Here is a 19,193-nt window from a genome sequence, read left to right as displayed (position 1 = left end):
GAAGGAAGGGCCAGTTTGGAAACTCAACTCAATTACCATAAATCCCCTGCTAAGGGTTATGGGGGGGGAGGAATGAAGGAACTTTGCTTCAGGGAAAGGGCTGCTGCTGCTTCAGCATGTGAGGAGCGCAGCCACACGTTTCACCTTCCTCAGTATGTTGGTTTACAGGATGAGAGAGATCCTGAAACCTCACTCTAATAGGCTGAGGTGCTGTGCTCGGTGGCCTGCTGGGACCTTTGCCCGTCAGGGCAAGGCGAATAGGCCTTTGTCAGGCCTTCGTCAGGGCTTTGTCGGGGAGGGGCCAGGAGCCCTGCTCGCTTCAATCCCCTCACCGATAGACAGTTGCAGAAACTAGGATGCAAGAACATTTCCTGGATGGGGTTTTGATTTTCGCGAAAAGTGTGTCAGCTTTGCTTTCAGCATGAGTCTGATTTCCCAAAAATGCATTTTGAACAATTTAAAGATTTGATCTGCGTTGGCCGGGAATCTAACCCGGGTCAACTGCTTGGAAGGCAGCTATGCTCACCACTATACCACCAACGCCTGCCGGTCTGGGCTATCTGATGGAGCGCCCCTTAGAAATAAGAATAAGTCATTGGCTGGGAATGAAAAAAGCTTGCGTTTGACGCAGAAGCAGTTCGCATCATGAGGTCTTGCCGGTCAGCCCAACATTTCCCCGGGACCCCTTAAAAAAGGAGCTTGGTTTTAAGTTTGGTTTGATTGAACAGTACATTTTGTTGGCTGGGCTGGGACCCTCTCCTATTTAGCGCAAGAGTGGAACGAGGCAGCAAGTTCAAGGAATGACATTGCATCCAGGCACTTACAGCTCTTTGTGCCCTAATGCCATGACACAAAAACATAATTTGATAAAACTTAGCAGAGGATGGTTTCGATCCATCGACCTCTGGGTTATGGGCCCAGCACGCTTCCGCTGCGCCACTCTGCTGGTTGGAGAACAAGAGCTTTTCTGGGCTTTTACAGCCTACAAACCGACAACCCTAGACCCAGTTTCGAGTGAAGCGGGCAGTAGGCCTTACAAAGCCAAACAACCTGCAACCACGCACTCCCATCCCATGGCCTTTTGCAGACAGGCCTCATTTCTCTAGCTCACACCCTAACTGCCAACACCCCTTCCCCTTCTCTCTCTGTCTCTCTCTCTCTGTCTCTCTCTCTCATTCTCTCTCTCTCGCAAGTAGATACTTTACTTCCCAGGTGCAACAAAACAAGCCTTCTCGAGCTGGCAGATATGGGAAGGAAGGAAGGGCCAGTTTGGAAACTCAACTCAATTACCATAAATCCCCTGCTAAGGGTTATGGGGGGGGAGGAATGAAGGAACTTTGCTTCAGGGAAAGGGCTGCTGCTGCTTCAGCATGTGAGGAGCGCAGCCACACGTTTCACCTTCCTCAGTATGTTGGTTTACAGGATGAGAGAGATCCTGAAACCTCACTCTAATAGGCTGAGGTGCTGTGCTCGGTGGCCTGCTGGGACCTTTGCCCGTCAGGGCAAGGCGAATAGGCCTTTGTCAGGCCTTCGTCAGGGCTTTGTCGGGGAGGGGCCAGGAGCCCTGCTCGCTTCAATCCCCTCACCGATAGACAGTTGCAGAAACTAGGATGCAAGAACATTTCCTGGATGGGGTTTTGATTTTCGCGAAAAGTGTGTCAGCTTTGCTTTCAGCATGAGTCTGATTTCCCAAAAATGCATTTTGAACAATTTAAAGATTTGATCTGCGTTGGCCGGGAATCTAACCCGGGTCAACTGCTTGGAAGGCAGCTATGCTCACCACTATACCACCAACGCCTGCCGGTCTGGGCTATCTGATGGAGCGCCCCTTAGAAATAAGAATAAGTCATTGGCTGGGAATGAAAAAAGCTTGCGTTTGACGCAGAAGCAGTTCGCATCATGAGGTCTTGCCGGTCAGCCCAACATTTCCCCGGGACCCCTTAAAAAAGGAGCTTGGTTTTAAGTTTGGTTTGATTGAACAGTACATTTTGTTGGCTGGGCTGGGACCCTCTCCTATTTAGCGCAAGAGTGGAACGAGGCAGCAAGTTCAAGGAATGACATTGCATCCAGGCACTTACAGCTCTTTGTGCCCTAATGCCATGACACAAAAACATAATTTGAAAAAACTTAGCAGAGGATGGTTTCGATCCATCGACCTCTGGGTTATGGGCCCAGCACGCTTCCGCTGCGCCACTCTGCTGGTTGGAGAACAAAAGCTTTTCTGGGCTTTTACAGCCTACAAACCGACAACCCTAGACCCAGTTTCGAGTGAAGCGGGCAGTAGGCCTTACAAAGCCAAACAACCTGCAACCACGCACTCCCATCCCATGGCCTTTTGCAGACAGGCCTCATTTCTCTAGCTCACACCCTAACTGCCAACACCCCTTCCCCTTCTCTCTCTGTCTCTCTCTCTCTGTCTCTCTCTCTCATTCTCTCTCTCTCGCAAGTAGATACTTTACTTCCCAGGTGCAACAAAACAAGCCTTCTCGAGCTGGCAGATATGGGAAGGAAGGAAGGAAGGGCCAGTTTGGAAACTCAACTCAATTACCATAAATCCCCTGCTAAGGGTTATGGGGGGGAGGAATGAAGGAACTTTGCTTCAGGGAAAGGGCTGCTGCTGCTTCAGCATGTGAGGAGCGCAGCCACACGTTTCACCTTCCTCAGTATGTTGGTTTACAGGATGAGAGAGATCCTGAAACCTCACTCTAATAGGCTGAGGTGCTGTGCTCGGTGGCCTGCTGGGACCTTTGCCCGTCAGGGCAAGGCGAATAGGCCTTTGTCAGGCCTTCGTCAGGGCTTTGTCGGGGAGGGGCCAGGAGCCCTGCTCGCTTCAATCCCCTCACCGATAGACAGTTGCAGAAACTAGGATGCAAGAACCTTTCCTGGATGGGGTTTTGATTTTCGCGAAAAGTGTGTCAGCTTTGCTTTCAGCATGAGTCTGATTTCCAAAAAATGCTTTTTGAACAATTTAAAGATTTGACGAACCCGGGTCAACTGCTTGGAAGGCAGCTATGCTCACCACTATACCACCAACGCCTGCCTGTCTGAGCTCTCTGATGGAGCGCCCCTTAGAAATAAGAATAAGTCATTGGCTGGGAATGAAAAAAGCTTGCGTTTGACGCAGAAGCAGTTCGCATCATAAGGTCTTGCCGGTCAGCCCAACATTTCCCCGGGACCCCTTAAAAAAGGAGCTTGGTTTTAAGTTTGGTTTGATTGAACAGTACATTTTGTTGGCTGGGCTGGGACCCTCTCCTATTTAGCGCAAGAGTGGAACGAGGCAGCAAGTTCAAGGAATGACATTGCATCCAGGCACTTACAGCTCTTTGTGCCCTAATGCCATGACACAAAAACATAATTTGAAAAAACTTAGCAGAGGATGGTTTCGATCCATCGACCTCTGGGTTATGGGCCCAGCACGCTTCCGCTGCGCCACTCTGCTGGTTGGAGAACAAGAGCTTTTCTGGGCTTTTACAGCCTACAAACCGACAACCCTAGACCCAGTTTCGAGTGAAGCGGGCAGTAGGCCTTACAAAGCCAAACAACCTGCAACCACGCACTCCCATCCCATGGCCTTTTGCAGACAGGCCTCATTTCTCTAGCTCACACCCTAACTGCCAACACCCCTTCCCCTTCTCTCTCTGTCTCTCTCTCTCTGTCTCTCTCTCTCATTCTCTCTCTCTCGCAAATAGATACTTTACTTCCCAGGTGCAACAAAACAAGCATTCTCGAGCTGGCAGATATGGGAAGGAAGGAAGGAAGGGCCAGTTTGGAAACTCAACTCAATTACCATAAATCCCCTGCTAAGGGTTATGGGAGGGAGGAATGAAGGAACTTTGCTTCAGGGAAAGGGCTGCTGCTGCTTCAGCATGTGAGGAGCGCAGCCACACGTTTCACCTTCCTCAGTATGTTGGTTTACAGGATGAGAGAGATCCTGAAACCTCACTCTAATAGGCTGAGGTGCTGTGCTCGGTGGCCTGCTGGGACCTTTGCCCGTCAGGGCAAGGCGAATAGGCCTTTGTCAGGCCTTCGTCAGGGCTTTGTCGGGGAGGGGCCAGGAGCCCTGCTCGCTTCAATCCCCTCACCGATAGACAGTTGCAGAAACTAGGATGCAAGAACCTTTCCTGGATGGGGTTTTGATTTTCGCGAAAAGTGTGTCAGCTTTGCTTTCAGCATGAGTCTGATTTCCAAAAAATGCATTTTGAACAATTTAAAGATTTGATCTGCGTTGGCCGGGAATCGAACCCGGGTCAACTGCTTGGTAGGCAGCTATGCTCACCACTATACCACCAACTCCTGCCTGTCTGGACTATCTGATGGAGCGCCCCTTAGAAATAAGAATAAGTCATTGGCTGGGAATGAAAAAAGCTTGCGTTTGACGCAGAAGCAGTTCGCATCATGAGGTCTTGCCGGTCAGCCCAACATTTCCCCGGGACCCCTTAAAAAAGGAGCTTGGTTTTAAGATTGGTTTGATTGAACAGTACATTTTGTTGGCTGGGCTGGGACCCTCTCCTATTTAGCGCAAGAGTGGAACGAGGCAGCAAGTTCAAGGAATGACATTGCATCCAGGCACTTACAGCTCTTTGTGCCCTAATGCCATGACACAAAAACATAATTTGAAAAAACTTAGCAGAGGATGGTTTTGATCCATCGACCTCTAGGTTATGGGCCCAGCACGCTTCCGCTGTGCCACTCTGCTGGCTGGAGAACGAGAGCTTTTCGGGGCTTTTACAGCCTACAAACCGACAACCCTAGACCCAGTTTCGAGTGAAGCGGGCAGTATCCCTTACAAAGCCAAACAACCTGCAACCACGCACTCCCATCCCATGGCCTTTTGCAGACAGGCCTCATTTCTCTAGCTCACACCCTAACTGCCAACACCCCTTCCCCTTCTCTCTCTGTCTCTCTCTCTCTGTCTCTCTCTCTCATTCTCTCTCTCTCGCAAATAGATGCTTTACTTCCCAGGTGCAACAAAACAAGCCTTCTCGAGCTGGCAGATATGGGAAGGAAGGAAGGAAGGGCCAGTTTGGAAACTCAACTCAATTACCATAAATCCCCTGCTAAGGGTTATGGGAGGGAGGAATGAAGGAACTTTGCTTCAGGGAAAGGGCTGCTGCTGCTTCAGCATGTGAGGAGCACAGCCACACGTTTCACCTTCCTCAGTATGTTGGTTTACAGGATGAGAGAGATCCTGAAACCTCACTCTAATAGGCTGAGGTGCTGTGCTCGGTGGCCTGCTGGGACCTTTGCCCGTCAGGGCAAGGCGAATAGGCCTTTGTCAGGCCTTTGTCGGGGAGGGGCCAGGAGCCCTGCTCGCTTCAATCCCCTCACCGATAGACAGTTGCAGAAACTAGGATGCAAGAACCTTTCCTGGATGGGGTTTTGATTTTCACGAAAAGTGTGTCAGCTTTGCTTTCAGCATGAGTCTGATTTCCAAAAAATGCATTTTGAACAATTTAAAGATTTGATCTGCGTTGGCCGGGAATGGAACCCGGGTCAACTGCTTGGAAGGCAGCTATGCTCACCATTATACCACCAACGCCTGCCTGTCTGGGCTATGTGATGGAGCGCCCCTTAGAAATAAGAATAAGTCATTGGCTGGGAATGAAAAAAGCTTGCGTTTGACGCAGAAGCAGTTCGCATCATGAGGTCTTGCCGCTCAGCCCAACATTTCCCCGGGACCCCTTAAAAAAGGAGCTTGGTTTTAAGTTTGGTTTGATTGAACAGTACATTTTGTTGGCTGGGCTGGGACCCTCTCCTATTTAGCGCAAGAGTGGAACGAGGTAGCAAGTTCAAGGAATGACATTGCATCCAGGCACTTACAGCTCTTTGTGCCCTAATGCCATGACACAAAAACATAATTTGAAAAAACTTAGCAGAGGATGGTTTCGATCCATCGACCTCTGGGTTATGGGCCCAGCACACTTCCGCTGCGCCACTCTGCTGGTTGCAGAACAAGAGCTTTTCTGGGCTTTTACAGCCTACAAACCGACAACCCTAGACCCAGTTTCGAGTGAAGCGGGCAGTAGGCCTTACAAAGCCAAACAACCTGCAACCACGCACTCCCATCCCATGGCCTTTTGCAGACAGGCCTCATTTCTCTAGCTCGCACCCTAACTGCCAACACCCCTTCCCCTTCTCTCTCTGTCTCTCTCTCTCTCTGTCTCTCTCTCTCATTCTCTCTCTCTCGCAAATAGATACTTTACTTCCCAGGTGCAACAAAACAAGCCTTCTCGAGCTGGCAGATATGGGAAGGAAGGAAGGAAGGGCCAGTTTGGAAACTCAACTCAATTACCATAAATCCCCTGCTAAGGGTTATGGGAGGGAGGAATGAAGGAACTTTGCTTCAGGGAAAGGGCTGCTGCTGCTTCAGCATGTGAGGAGCGCAGCCACACGTTTCACCGTCCTCAGTATGTTGGTTTACAGGATGAGAGAGATCCTGAAACCTCACTCTAATAGGCTGAGGTGCTGTGCTCGGTGGCCTGCTGGGACCTTGGCCCGTCAGGGCAAGGCGAATAGGCCTTTGTCAGGCCTTCGTCAGGGCTTTGTCGGGGAGGGGCCAGGAGCCCTGCTCGCTTCAATCCCCTCACCGATAGACAGTTGCAGAAACTAGGATGCAAGAACCTTTCCTGGATGGGGTTTTGATTGTCACGAAAAGTGTGTCAGCTTTGCTTTCAGCATGAGTCTGATTTCCAAAAAATGCATTTTGAACAATTTAAAGATTTGATCTGCGTTGGCCGGGAATCGAACCCGGGTCAACTGCTTGGAAGGCAGCTATGCTCACCACTATACCACCAACGCCTGCCTGTCTGGGCTATCTGATGGAGCGCCCCTTAGAAATAAGAATAAGTCATTGGCTGGGAATGAAAAAAGCTTGCGTTTGACGCAGTAGCAGTTCGCATCATGAGGTCTTGCCGGTCAGCCCAACATTTCCCCGGGACCCCTTAAAAAAGGAGCTTGGTTTTAAGTTTGGTTTGATTGAACAGTACATTTTGTTGGCTGGGCTGGGACCCTCTCCTATTTAGCGCAAGAGTGGAACGCGGCAGCAAGTTCAAGGAATGACATTGCATCCAGGCACTTACAGCTCTTTGTGCCCTAATGCCATGACACAAAAACATAATTTGAAAAAACTTAGCAGAGGATGGTTTCGATCCATCGACCTCTGGGTTATGGGCCCAGCACGCTTCCGCTGCGCCACTCTGCTGGTTGGAGAACAAGAGCTTTTCTGGGCTTTTACAGCCTACAAACCGACAACCCTAGACCCAGTTTCGAGTGAAGCGGGCAGTAGGCCTTACAAAGCCAAACAACCTGCAACCACGCACTCCCATCCCATGGCCTTTTGCAGACAGGCCTCATTTCTCTAGCTCACACCCTAACTGCCAACACCCCTTCCCCTTCTCTCTCTGTCTCTCTCTCTCTGTCTCTCTCTCTCATTCTCTCTCTCTCGCAAATAGATACTTTACTTCCCAGGTGCAACAAAACAAGCCTTCTCGAGCTGGCAGATATGGGAAGGAAGGAAGGAAGGGCCAGTTTGGAAACTCAACTCAATTACCATAAATCCCCTGCTAAGGGTTATGGGAGGGAGGAATGAAGGAACTTTGCTTCAGGGAAAGGGCTGCTGCTGCTTCAGCATGTGAGGAGCACAGCCACACGTTTCACCTTCCTCAGTATGTTGGTTTACAGGATGAGAGAGATCCTGAAACCTCACTCTAATAGGCTGAGGTGCTGTGCTCGGTGGCCTGCTGGGACCTTTGCCCGTCAGGGCAAGGCGAATAGGCCTTTGTCAGGCCTTTGTCGGGGAGGGGCCAGGAGCCCTGCTCGCTTCAATCCCCTCACCGATAGACAGTTGCAGAAACTAGGATGCAAGAACCTTTCCTGGATGGGGTTTTGATTTTCACGAAAAGTGTGTCAGCTTTGCTTTCAGCATGAGTCTGATTTCCAAAAAATGCATTTTGAACAATTTAAAGATTTGATCTGCGTTGGCCGGGAATGGAACCCGGGTCAACTGCTTGGAAGGCAGCTATGCTCACCACTATACCACCAACGCCTGCCTGTCTGGGCTATCTGATGGAGCGCCCCTTAGAAATAAGAATAAGTCATTGGCTGGGAATGAAAAAAGCTTGCGTTTGACGCAGAAGCAGTTCGCATCATGAGGTCTTGCCGGTCAGCCCAACATTTCCCCGGGACCCCTTAAAAAAGGAGCTTGGTTTTAAGTTTGGTTTGATTGAACAGTACATTTTGTTGGCTGGGCTGGGACCCTCTCCTATTTAGCGCAAGAGTGGAACGAGGCAGCAAGTTCAAGGAATGACATTGCATCCAGGCACTTACAGCTCTTTGTGCCCTAATGCCATGACACAAAAACATAATTTGAAAAAACTTAGCAGAGGATGGTTTCGATCCATCGACCTCTGGGTTATGGGCCCAGCACGCTTCCGCTGCGCCACTCTGCTGGTTGGAGAACAAGAGCTTTTCTGGGCTTTTACAGCCTACAAACCGACAACCCTAGACCCAGTTTCGAGTGAAGCGGGCAGTAGGCCTTACAAAGCCAAACAACCTGCAACCACGCACTCCCATCCCATGGCCTTTTGCAGACAGGCCTCATTTCTCTAGCTCACACCCTAACTGCCAACACCCCTTCCCCTTCTCTCTCTGTCTCTCTCTCTCTGTCTCTCTCTCTCATTCTCTCTCTCTCACAAATAGATACTTTACTTCCCAGGTGCAACAAAACAAGTCTTCTCGAGCTGGCAGATATGGGAAGGAAGGAAGGAAGGGCCAGTTTGGAAACTCAACTCAATTACCATAAATCCCCTGCTAAGGGTTATGGGAGGGAGGAATGAAGGAACTTTGCTTCAGGGAAAGGGCTGCTGCTGCTTCAGCATGTGAGGAGCGCAGCCACACGTTTCACCTTCCTCAGTATGTTGGTTTACAGGATGAGAGAGATCCTGAAACCTCACTCTAATAGGCTGAGGGGCTGTGCTCGGTGGCCTGCTGGGACCTTTGCCCGTCAGGGCAAGGCGAATAGGCCTTTGTCAGGCCTTCGTCAGGGCTTTGTCGGGGAGGGGCCAGGAGCCCTGCTCGCTTCAATCCCCTCACCGATAGACAGTTGCAGAAACTAGGATGCAAGAACCTTTCCTGGATGGGGTTTTGATTTTCACGAAAAGTGTGTCAGCTTTGCTTTCAGCATGAGTCTGATTTCCAAAAAAAGCATTTTGAACAATTTAAAGATTTGATCTGCGTTGGCAGGGAATGGAACCCGGGTCAACTGCTTGGAAGGCAGCTATGCTCACCACTATACCACCAACGCCTGCCTGTCTGGGCTATCTGATGGAGCGCCCCTTAGAAATAAGAATAAGTCATTGGCTGGGAATGAAAAAAGCTTGCGTTTGACGCAGAAGCAGTTCGCATCATGAGGTCTTGCCGGTCAGCCCAACATTTCCCCGGGACCCCTTAAAAAAGGAGCTTGGTTTTAAGTTTGGTTTGATTGAACAGTACATTTTGTTGGCTGGGCTGGGACCCTCTCCTATTTAGCGCAAGAGTGGAACGAGGCAGCAAGTTCAAGGAATGACATTGCATCCAGGCACTTACAGCTCTTTGTGCCCTAATGCCATGACACAAAAACATAATTTGAAAAAACTTAGCAGAGGATGGTTTCGATCCATCGACCTCTGGGTTATGGGCCCAGCACGCTTCCGCTGCGCCACTCTGCTGGTTGGAGAACAAGAGCTTTTCTGGGCTTTTACAGCCTACAAACCGACAACCCTAGACCCAGTTTCGAGTGAAGCGGGCAGTAGGCCTTACAAAGCCAAACAACCTGCAACCACGCACTCCCATCCCATGGCCTTTTGCAGACAGGCCTCATTTCTCTAGCTCACACCCTAACTGCCAACACCCCTTCCCCTTCTCTCTCTGTCTCTCTCTCTCTGTCTCTCTCTCTCATTCTCTCTCTCTCGCAAGTAGATACTTTGCTTCCCAGGTGCAACAAAACAAGCCTTCTCGAGCTGGCAGATATGGGAAGGAAGGAAGGGCCAGTTTGGAAACTCAACTCAATTACCATAAATCCCCTGCTAAGGATTATGGGGGGGGAGGAATGAAGGAACTTTGCTTCAGGGAAAGGGCTGCTGCTGCTTCAGCATGTGAGGAGCGCAGCCACACGTTTCACCTTCCTCAGTATGTTGGTTTACAGGATGAGAGAGATCCTGAAACCTCACTCTAATAGGCTGAGGTGCTGTGCTCGGTGGCCTGCTGGGACCTTTGCCCGTCAGGGCAAGGCGAATAGGCCTTTGTCAGGCCTTCGTCAGGGCTTTGTCGGGGAGGGGCCAGGAGCCCTGCTCGCTTCAATCCCCTCACCGATAGACAGTTGCAGAAACTAGGATGCAAGAACATTTCCTGGATGGGGTTTTGATTTTCGCGAAAAGTGTGTCAGCTTTGCTTTCAGCATGAGTCTGATTTCCCAAAAATGCATTTTGAACAATTTAAAGATTTGATCTGCGTTGGCCGGGAATCTAACCCGGGTCAACTGCTTGGAAGGCAGCTATGCTCACCACTATACCACCAACGCCTGCCGGTCTGGGCTATCTGATGGAGCGCCCCTTAGAAATAAGAATAAGTCATTGGCTGGGAATGAAAAAAGCTTGCGTTTGACGCAGAAGCAGTTCGCATCATGAGGTCTTGCCGGTCAGCCCAACATTTCCCCGGGACCCCTTAAAAAAGGAGCTTGGTTTTAAGTTTGGTTTGATTGAACAGTACATTTTGTTGGCTGGGCTGGGACCCTCTCCTATTTAGCGCAAGAGTGGAACGAGGCAGCAAGTTCAAGGAATGACATTGCATCCAGGCACTTACAGCTCTTTGTGCCCTAATGCCATGACACAAAAACATAATTTGATAAAACTTAGCAGAGGATGGTTTCGATCCATCGACCTCTGGGTTATGGGCCCAGCACGCTTCCGCTGCGCCACTCTGCTGGTTGGAGAACAAGAGCTTTTCTGGGCTTTTACAGCCTACAAACCGACAACCCTAGACCCAGTTTCGAGTGAAGCGGGCAGTAGGCCTTACAAAGCCAAACAACCTGCAACCACGCACTCCCATCCCATGGCCTTTTGCAGACAGGCCTCATTTCTCTAGCTCACACCCTAACTGCCAACACCCCTTCCCCTTCTCTCTCTGTCTCTCTCTCTCTGTCTCTCTCTCTCATTCTCTCTCTCTCGCAAGTAGATACTTTACTTCCCAGGTGCAACAAAACAAGCCTTCTCGAGCTGGCAGATATGGGAAGGAAGGAAGGAAGGGCCAGTTTGGAAACTCAACTCAATTACCATAAATCCCCTGCTAAGGGTTATGGGGGGGAGGAATGAAGGAACTTTGCTTCAGGGAAAGGGCTGCTGCTGCTTCAGCATGTGAGGAGCGCAGCCACACGTTTCACCTTCCTCAGTATGTTGGTTTACAGGATGAGAGAGATCCTGAAACCTCACTCTAATAGGCTGAGGTGCTGTGCTCGGTGGCCTGCTGGGACCTTTGCCCGTCAGGGCAAGGCGAATAGGCCTTTGTCAGGCCTTCGTCAGGGCTTTGTCGGGGAGGGGCCAGGAGCCCTGCTCGCTTCAATCCCCTCACCGATAGACAGTTGCAGAAACTAGGATGCAAGAACCTTTCCTGGATGGGGTTTTGATTTTCGCGAAAAGTGTGTCAGCTTTGCTTTCAGCATGAGTCTGATTTCCAAAAAATGCATTTTGAACAATTTAAAGATTTGATCTGCGTTGGCCGGGAATCGAACCCGGGTCAACTACTTGGAAGGCAGCTATGCTCACCACTATACCACCAACGCCTGCCTGTCTGAGCTCTCTGATGGAGCGCCCCTTAGAAATAAGAATAAGTCATTGGCTGGGAATGAAAAAAGCTTGCGTTTGACGCAGAAGCAGTTCGCATCATGAGGTCTTGCCGGTCAGCCCAACATTTCCCCGGGACCCCTTAAAAAAGGAGCTTGGTTTTAAGATTGGTTTGATTGAACAGTACATTTTGTTGGCTGGGCTGGGACCCTCTCCTATTTAGCGCAAGAGTGGAACGAGGCAGCAAGTTCAAGGAATGACATTGCATCCAGGCACTTACAGCTCTTTGTGCCCTAATGCCATGACACAAAAACATAATTTGAAAAAACTTAGCAGAGGATGGTTTCGATCCATCGACCTCTGGGTTATGGGCCCAGCACGCTTCCGCTGTGCCACTCTGCTGGCTGGAGAACGAAAGCTTTTCGGGGCTTTTACAGCCTACAAACCGACAACCCTAGACCCAGTTTCGAGTGAAGCGGGCAGTATCCCTTACAAAGCCAAACAACCTGCAACCACGCACTCCCATCCCATGGCCTTTTGCAGACAGGCCTCATTTCTCTAGCTCACACCCTAACTGCCAACACCCCTTCCCCTTCTCTCTCTGTCTCTCTCTCTCTGTCTCTCTCTCTCATTCTCTCTCTCTCGCAAATAGATGCTTTACTTCCCAGGTGCAACAAAACAAGCCTTCTCGAGCTGGCAGATATGGGAAGGAAGGAAGGAAGGGCCAGTTTGGAAACTCAACTCAATTACCATAAATCCCCTGCTAAGGGTTATGGGAGGGAGGAATGAAGGAACTTTGCTTCAGGGAAAGGGCTGCTGCTGCTTCAGCATGTGAGGAGCACAGCCACACGTTTCACCTTCCTCAGTATGTTGGTTTACAGGATGAGAGAGATCCTGAAACCTCACTCTAATAGGCTGAGGTGCTGTGCTCGGTGGCCTGCTGGGACCTTTGCCCGTCAGGGCAAGGCGAATAGGCCTTTGTCAGGCCTTTGTCGGGGAGGGGCCAGGAGCCCTGCTCGCTTCAATCCCCTCACCGATAGACAGTTGCAGAAACTAGGATGCAAGAACCTTTCCTGGATGGGGTTTTGATTTTCACGAAAAGTGTGTCAGCTTTGCTTTCAGCATGAGTCTGATTTCCAAAAAAAGCATTTTGAACAATTTAAAGATTTGATCTGCGTTGGCCGGGAATGGAACCCGGGTCAACTGCTTGGAAGGCAGCTATGCTCACCATTATACCACCAACGCCTGCCTGTCTGGGCTATCTGATGGAGCGCCCCTTAGAAATAAGAATAAGTCATTGGCTGGGAATGAAAAAAGCTTGCATTTGACGCAGAAGCAGTTCGCATCATGAGGTCTTGCCGGTCAGCCCAACATTTCCCCGGGACCCCTTAAAAAAGGAGCTTGGTTTTAAGTTTGGTTTGATTGAACAGTACATTTTGTTGGCTGGGCTGGGACCGTCTCCTATTTAGCGCAAGAGTGGAACGAGGCAGCAAGTTCAAGGAATGACATTGCATCCAGGCACTTACAGCTCTTTTTGCCCTAATGCCATGACACAAAAACATAATTTGAAAAAAGTTAGCAGAGGATGGTTTCGATCCATCGACCTCTGGGTTATGGGCCCAGCACGCTTCCGCTGCGCCACTCTGCTGGTTGGAGAACAAGAGCTTTTCTGGGCTTTTACAGCCTACAAACCGACAACCCTAGACCCAGTTTCGAGTGAAGCGGGCAGTAGGCCTTACAAAGCCAAACAACCTGCAACCACGCACTCCCATCCCATGGCCTTTTGCAGACAGGCCTCATTTCTCTAGCTCACACCCTAACTGCCAACACCCCTTCCCCTTCTCTCTCTGTCTCTCTCTCTCTGTCTCTCTCTCTCATTCTCTCTCTCTCGCAAGTAGATACTTTACTTCCCAGGTGCAACAAAACAAGCCTTCTCGAGCTGGCAGATATGGGAAGGAAGGAAGGAAGGGCCAGTTTGGAAACTCAACTCAATTACCATAAATCCCCTGCTAAGGGTTATGGGGGGGAGGAATGAAGGAACTTTGCTTCAGGGAAAGGGCTGCTGCTGCTTCAGCATGTGAGGAGCGCAGCCACACGTTTCACCTTCCTCAGTATGTTGGTTTACAGGATGAGAGAGATCCTGAAACCTCACTCTAATAGGCTGAGGTGCTGTGCTCGGTGGCCTGCTGGGACCTTTGCCCGTCAGGGCAAGGCGAATAGGCCTTTGTCAGGCCTTCGTCAGGGCTTTGTCGGGGAGGGGCCAGGAGCCCTGCTCGCTTCAATCCCCTCACCGATAGACAGTTGCAGAAACTAGGATGCAAGAACATTTCCTGGATGGGGTTTTGATTTTCGCGAAAAGTGTGTCAGCTTTGCTTTCAGCATGAGTCTGATTTCCCAAAAATGCATTTTGAACAATTTAAAGATTTGATCTGCGTTGGCCGGGAATCGAACCCGGGTCAACTGCTTGGAAGGCAGCTATGCTCACCACTATACCACCAACGCCTGCCTGTCTGAGCTCTCTGATGGAGCGCCCCTTAGAAATAAGAATAAGTCATTGGCTGGGAATGAAAAAAGCTTGCGTTTGACGCAGAAGCAGTTCGCATCATGAGGTCTTGCCGGTCAGCCCAACATTTCCCCGGGACCCCTTAAAAAAGGAGCTTGGTTTTAAGTTTGGTTTGATTGAACAGTACATTTTGTTGGCTGGGCTGGGACCCTCTCCTATTTAGCGCAAGAGTGGAACGAGGCAGCAAGTTCAAGGAATGACATTGCATCCAGGCACTTACAGCTCTTTGTGCCCTAATGCCATGACACAAAAACATAATTTGAAAAAACTTAGCAGAGGATGGTTTCGATCCATCGACCTCTGGGTTATGGGACCAGCACGCTTCCGCTGTGCCACTCTGCTGGCTGGAGAACGAGAGCTTTTCGGGGCTTTTACAGCCTACAAACCGACAACCCTAGACCCAGTTTCGAGTGAAGCGGGCAGTATCCCTTACAAAGCCAAACAACCTGCAACCACGCACTCCCATCCCATGGCCTTTTGCAGACAGGCCTCATTTCTCTAGCTCACACCCTAACTGCCAACACCCCTTCCCCTTCTCTCTCTGTCTCTCTCTCTCTGTCTCTCTCTCTCATTCTCTCTCTCTCGCAAATAGATACTTTACTTCCCAGGTGCAACAAAACAAGCCTTCTCGAGCTGGCAGATATGGGAAGGAAGGAAGGAAGGGCCAGTTTGGAAACTCAACTCAATTACCATAAATCCCCTGCTAAGGGTTATGGGAGGGAGGAATGAAGGAACTTTGCTTCAGGGAAAGGGCTGCTGCTGCTTCAGCATGTGAGGAGCACAGCCACACGTTTCACCTTCCTCAGTATGTTGGTTTACAGGATGAGAGAGATCCTGAAACATCACTCTAATAGGCTGAGGTGCTGTGCTCGGTGGCCTGCTGGGACCTTTGCCCGTCAGGGCAAGGCGAATAGGCCTTTGTCAGGCCTTTGTCGGGGAGGGGCCAGGAGCCCTGCTCGCTTCAATCCCCTCACCGATAGACAGTTGCAGAAACTAGGATGCAAGAACCTTTCCTGGATGGGGTTTTGATTTTCACGAAAAGTGTGTCAGCTTTGCTTTCAGCATGAGTCTGATTTCCAAAAAATGCATTTTGAACAATTTAAAGATTTGATCTGCGTTGGCCGGGAATGGAACCCGGGTCAACTGCTTGGAAGGCAGCTATGCTCACCATTATACCACCAACGCCTGCCTGTCTGGGCTATCTGATGGAGCGCCCCTTAGAAATAAGAATAAGTCATTGGCTGGGAATGAAAAAAGCTTGCGTTTGACGCAGAAGCAGTTCGCATCATGAGGTCTTGCCGGTCAGCCCAACATTTCCCCGGGACCCCTTAAAAAGGAGCTTGGTTTTAAGTTTGGTTTGATTGAACAGTACATTTTGTTGGCTGGGCTGGGACCCTCTCCTATTTAGCGCAAGAGTGGAACGAGGCAGCAAGTTCAAGGAATGACATTGCATCCAGGCACTTACAGCTCTTTTTGCCCTAATGCCATGACACAAAAACATAATTTGAAAAAAGTTAGCAGAGGATGGTTTCGATCCATCGACCTCTGGGTTATGGGCCCAGCACGCTTCCGCTGCGCCACTCTGCTGGTTGGAGAACAAGAGCTTTTATGGGCTTTTACAGCCTACAAACCGACAACCCTAGACCCAGTTTCGAGTGAAGCGGGCAGTAGGCCTTACAAAGCCAAACAACCTGCAACCACGCACTCCCATCCCATGGCCTTTTGCAGACAGGCCTCATTTCTCTAGCTCACACCCTAACTGCCAACACCCCTTCCCCTTCTCTCTCTGTCTCTCTCTCTCTGTCTCTCTCTCTCATTCTCTCTCTCTCGCAAGTAGATACTTTACTTCCCAGGTGCAACAAAACAAGCCTTCTCGAGCTGGCAGATATGGGAAGGAAGGAAGGAAGGGCCAGTTTGGAAACTCAACTCAATTACCATAAATCCCCTGCTAAGGGTTATGGGGGGGAGGAATGAAGGAACTTTGCTTCAGGGAAAGGGCTGCTGCTGCTTCAGCATGTGAGGAGCGCAGCCACACGTTTCACCTTCCTCAGTATGTTGGTTTACAGGATGAGAGAGATCCTGAAACCTCACTCTAATAGGCTGAGGTGCTGTGCTCGGTGGCCTGCTGGGACCTTTGCCCGTCAGGGCAAGGCGAATAGGCCTTTGTCAGGCCTTCGTCAGGGCTTTGTCGGGGAGGGGCCAGGAGCCCTGCTCGCTTCAATCCCCTCACCGATAGACAGTTGCAGAAACTAGGATGCAAGAACCTTTCCTGGATGGGGTTTTGATTTTCACGAAAAGTGTGTCAGCTTTGCTTTCAGCATGAGTCTGATTTCCCAAAAATGCATTTTGAACAATTTAAAGATTTGATCTGCGTTGGCCGGGAATCGAACCCGGGTCAATTGCTTGGAAGGCAGCTATGCTCACCACTATACCACCAACGCCTGCCTGTCTGAGCTCTCTGATGGAGCGCCCCTTAGAAATAAGAATAAGTCATTGGCTGGGAATGAAAAAAGCTTGCGTTTGACGCAGAAGCAGTTCGCATCATGAGGTCTTGCCGCTCAGCCCAACATTTCCCCGGGACCCCTTAAAAAAGGAGCTTGGTTTTAAGTTTGGTTTGATTGAACAGTACATTTTGTTGGCTGGGCTGGGACCCTCTCCTATTTAGCGCAAGAGTGGAACGAGGTAGCAAGTTCAAGGAATGACATTGCATCCAGGCACTTACAGCTCTTTGTGCCCTAATGCCATGACACAAAAACATAATTTGAAAAAACTTAGCAGAGGATGGTTTCGATCCATCGACCTCTGGGTTATGGGCCCAGCACGCTTCCGCTGCGCCACTCTGCTGGTGGGAGAACAAGAGCTTTTCTGGGCTTTTACAGCCTACAAACCGACAACCCTAGACCCAGTTTCGAGTGAAGCGGGCAGTAGGCCTTACAAAGCCAAACAACCTGCAACCACGCACTCCCATCCCATGGCCTTTTGCAGACAGGCCTCATTTCTCTAGCTCACACCCTAACTGCCAATACCCCTTCCCCTTCTCTCTCTGTCTCTCTCTCTCTGTCTCTCTCTCTCTCATTCTCTCTCTCTCGCAAATAGATACTTTACTTCCCAGGTGCAACAAAACAAGCCTTCTCGAGCTGGCAGATATGGGAAGGAAGGAAGGAAGGGCCAGTTTGGAAACTCAACTCAATTACCATAAATCCCCTGCTAAGGGTTATGGGAGGGAGGAATGAAGGAACTTTGCTTCAGGGAAAGGGCTGCTGCTGCTTCAGCATGTGAGGAGCGCAGCCACATGTTTCACCTTCCTCAGTATGTTGGTTTACAGGATGAGAGAGATCCTGAAACCTCACTCTAATAGGCTGAGGTGCTGTGCTCGGTGGCCTGCTGGGACCTTGGCCCGTCAGGGCAAGGCGAATAGGCCTTTGTCAGGCCTTTGTCGGGGAGGGGCCAGGAGCCCTGCTCGCTTCAATCCCCTCACCGATAGACAGTTGCAGAAACTAGGATGCAAGAACCTTTCCTGGATGGGGTTTTGATTTTCACGAAAAGTGTGTCAGCTTTGCTTTCAGCATGAGTCTGATTTCCAAAAAATGCATTTTGAACAATTTAAAGATTTGATCTGCTTTGGCCGGGAATCGAACCCGGGTCAACTGCTTGGAAGGCAGCTATGCTCACCACTATACCACCAACGCCTGCCTGTCTGGGCTATGTGATGGAGCGCCCCTTAGAAATAAGAATAAGTCATTGGCTGGGAATGAAAAAAGCTTGCGTTTGACGCAGAAGCAGTTCGCATCATGAGGTCTTGCCGGTCAGCCCAACATTTCCCCGGGACCCCTTAAAAAAGGAGCTTGGTTTTAAGTTTGGTTTGATTGAACAGTACATTTTGTTGGCTGGGCTGGGACCCTCTCCTATTTAGCGCAAGAGTGGAACGAGGCAGCAAGTTCAAGGAATGACATTGCATCCAGGCACTTACAGCTCTTTGTGCCCTAATGCCATGACACAAAAACATAATTTGAAAAAACTTAGCAGAGGATGGTTTCGATCCATCGACCTCTGGGTTATGGGCACAGCACGCTTCCGCTGCGCCACTCTGCTGGTTGCAAAACAAGAGCTTTTCTGGGCTTTTACAGCCTACAAACCGACAACCCTAGACCCAGTTTCGAGTGAAGCGGGCAGTAGGCCTTACAAAGCCAAACAACCTGCAACCACGCACTCCCATCCCATGGCCTTTTGCAGACAGGCCTCATTTCTCTAGCTCGCACCCTAACTGCCAACACCCCTTCCCCTTCTCTCTCTGTCTCTCTCTCTCTCTGTCTCTCTCTCTCATTCTCTCTCTCTCGCAAATAGATACTTTACTTCCCAGGTGCAACAAAACAAGCCTTCTCGAGCTGGCAGATATGGGAAGGAAGGAAGGAAGGGCCAGTTTGGAAACTCAACTCAATTACCATAAATCCCCTGCTAAGGGTTATGGGAGGGAGGAATGAAGGAACTTTGCTTCAGGGAAAGGGCTGCTGCTGCTTCAGCATGTGAGGAGCGCAGCCACACGTTTCACCTTCCTCAGTATGTTGGTTTACAGGATGAGAGAGATCCTGAAACCTCACTCTAATAGGCTGAGGTGCTGTGCTCGGTGGCCTGCTGGGACCTTGGCCCGTCAGGGCAAGGCGAATAGGCCTTTGTCAGGCCTTCGTCAGGGCTTTGTCGGGGAGGGGCCAGGAGCCCTGCTCGCTTCAATCCCCTCACCGATAGACAGTTGCAGAAACTAGGATGCAAGAACCTTTCCTGGATGGGGTTTTGATTGTCACGAAAAGTGTGTCAGCTTT

The 19,193-nt window shown here is 50.1% G+C and overlaps 3 non-coding genes across 3 annotated transcripts; all 3 read right to left on the bottom strand.

Moving 5' to 3' along the window:
* Positions 1-4,221: 4,221 nt before the first annotated feature.
* On the bottom strand, positions 4,222-4,293 carry TRNAG-ACC (transfer RNA glycine (anticodon ACC)). Its single transcript has one exon. It is a non-coding gene; the product is annotated as a tRNA-Gly (tRNA).
* A 2,433-nt stretch (positions 4,294-6,726) lies between these two features.
* TRNAG-UCC (transfer RNA glycine (anticodon UCC)) lies at positions 6,727-6,798 on the bottom strand. The gene has a single exon. It is a non-coding gene; the product is annotated as a tRNA-Gly (tRNA).
* Positions 6,799-14,243: 7,445 nt separating this feature from the next.
* TRNAG-UCC (transfer RNA glycine (anticodon UCC)) lies at positions 14,244-14,315 on the bottom strand. The gene has a single exon. It is a non-coding gene; the product is annotated as a tRNA-Gly (tRNA).
* Positions 14,316-19,193: the final 4,878 nt, after the last annotated feature.

The sequence above is a fragment of the Ambystoma mexicanum genome, chromosome 6q (genome assembly GCF_040938575.1).
Source record: "Ambystoma mexicanum isolate Mex_15411 chromosome 6q, UKY_AmexF1_1, whole genome shotgun sequence".
Lineage (NCBI taxonomy): Eukaryota > Metazoa > Chordata > Amphibia > Caudata > Ambystomatidae > Ambystoma > Ambystoma mexicanum.
The sequence above is the reverse complement of the archived record's forward strand: the minus strand, read 5'-3'. Positions and strand labels throughout refer to the sequence as shown.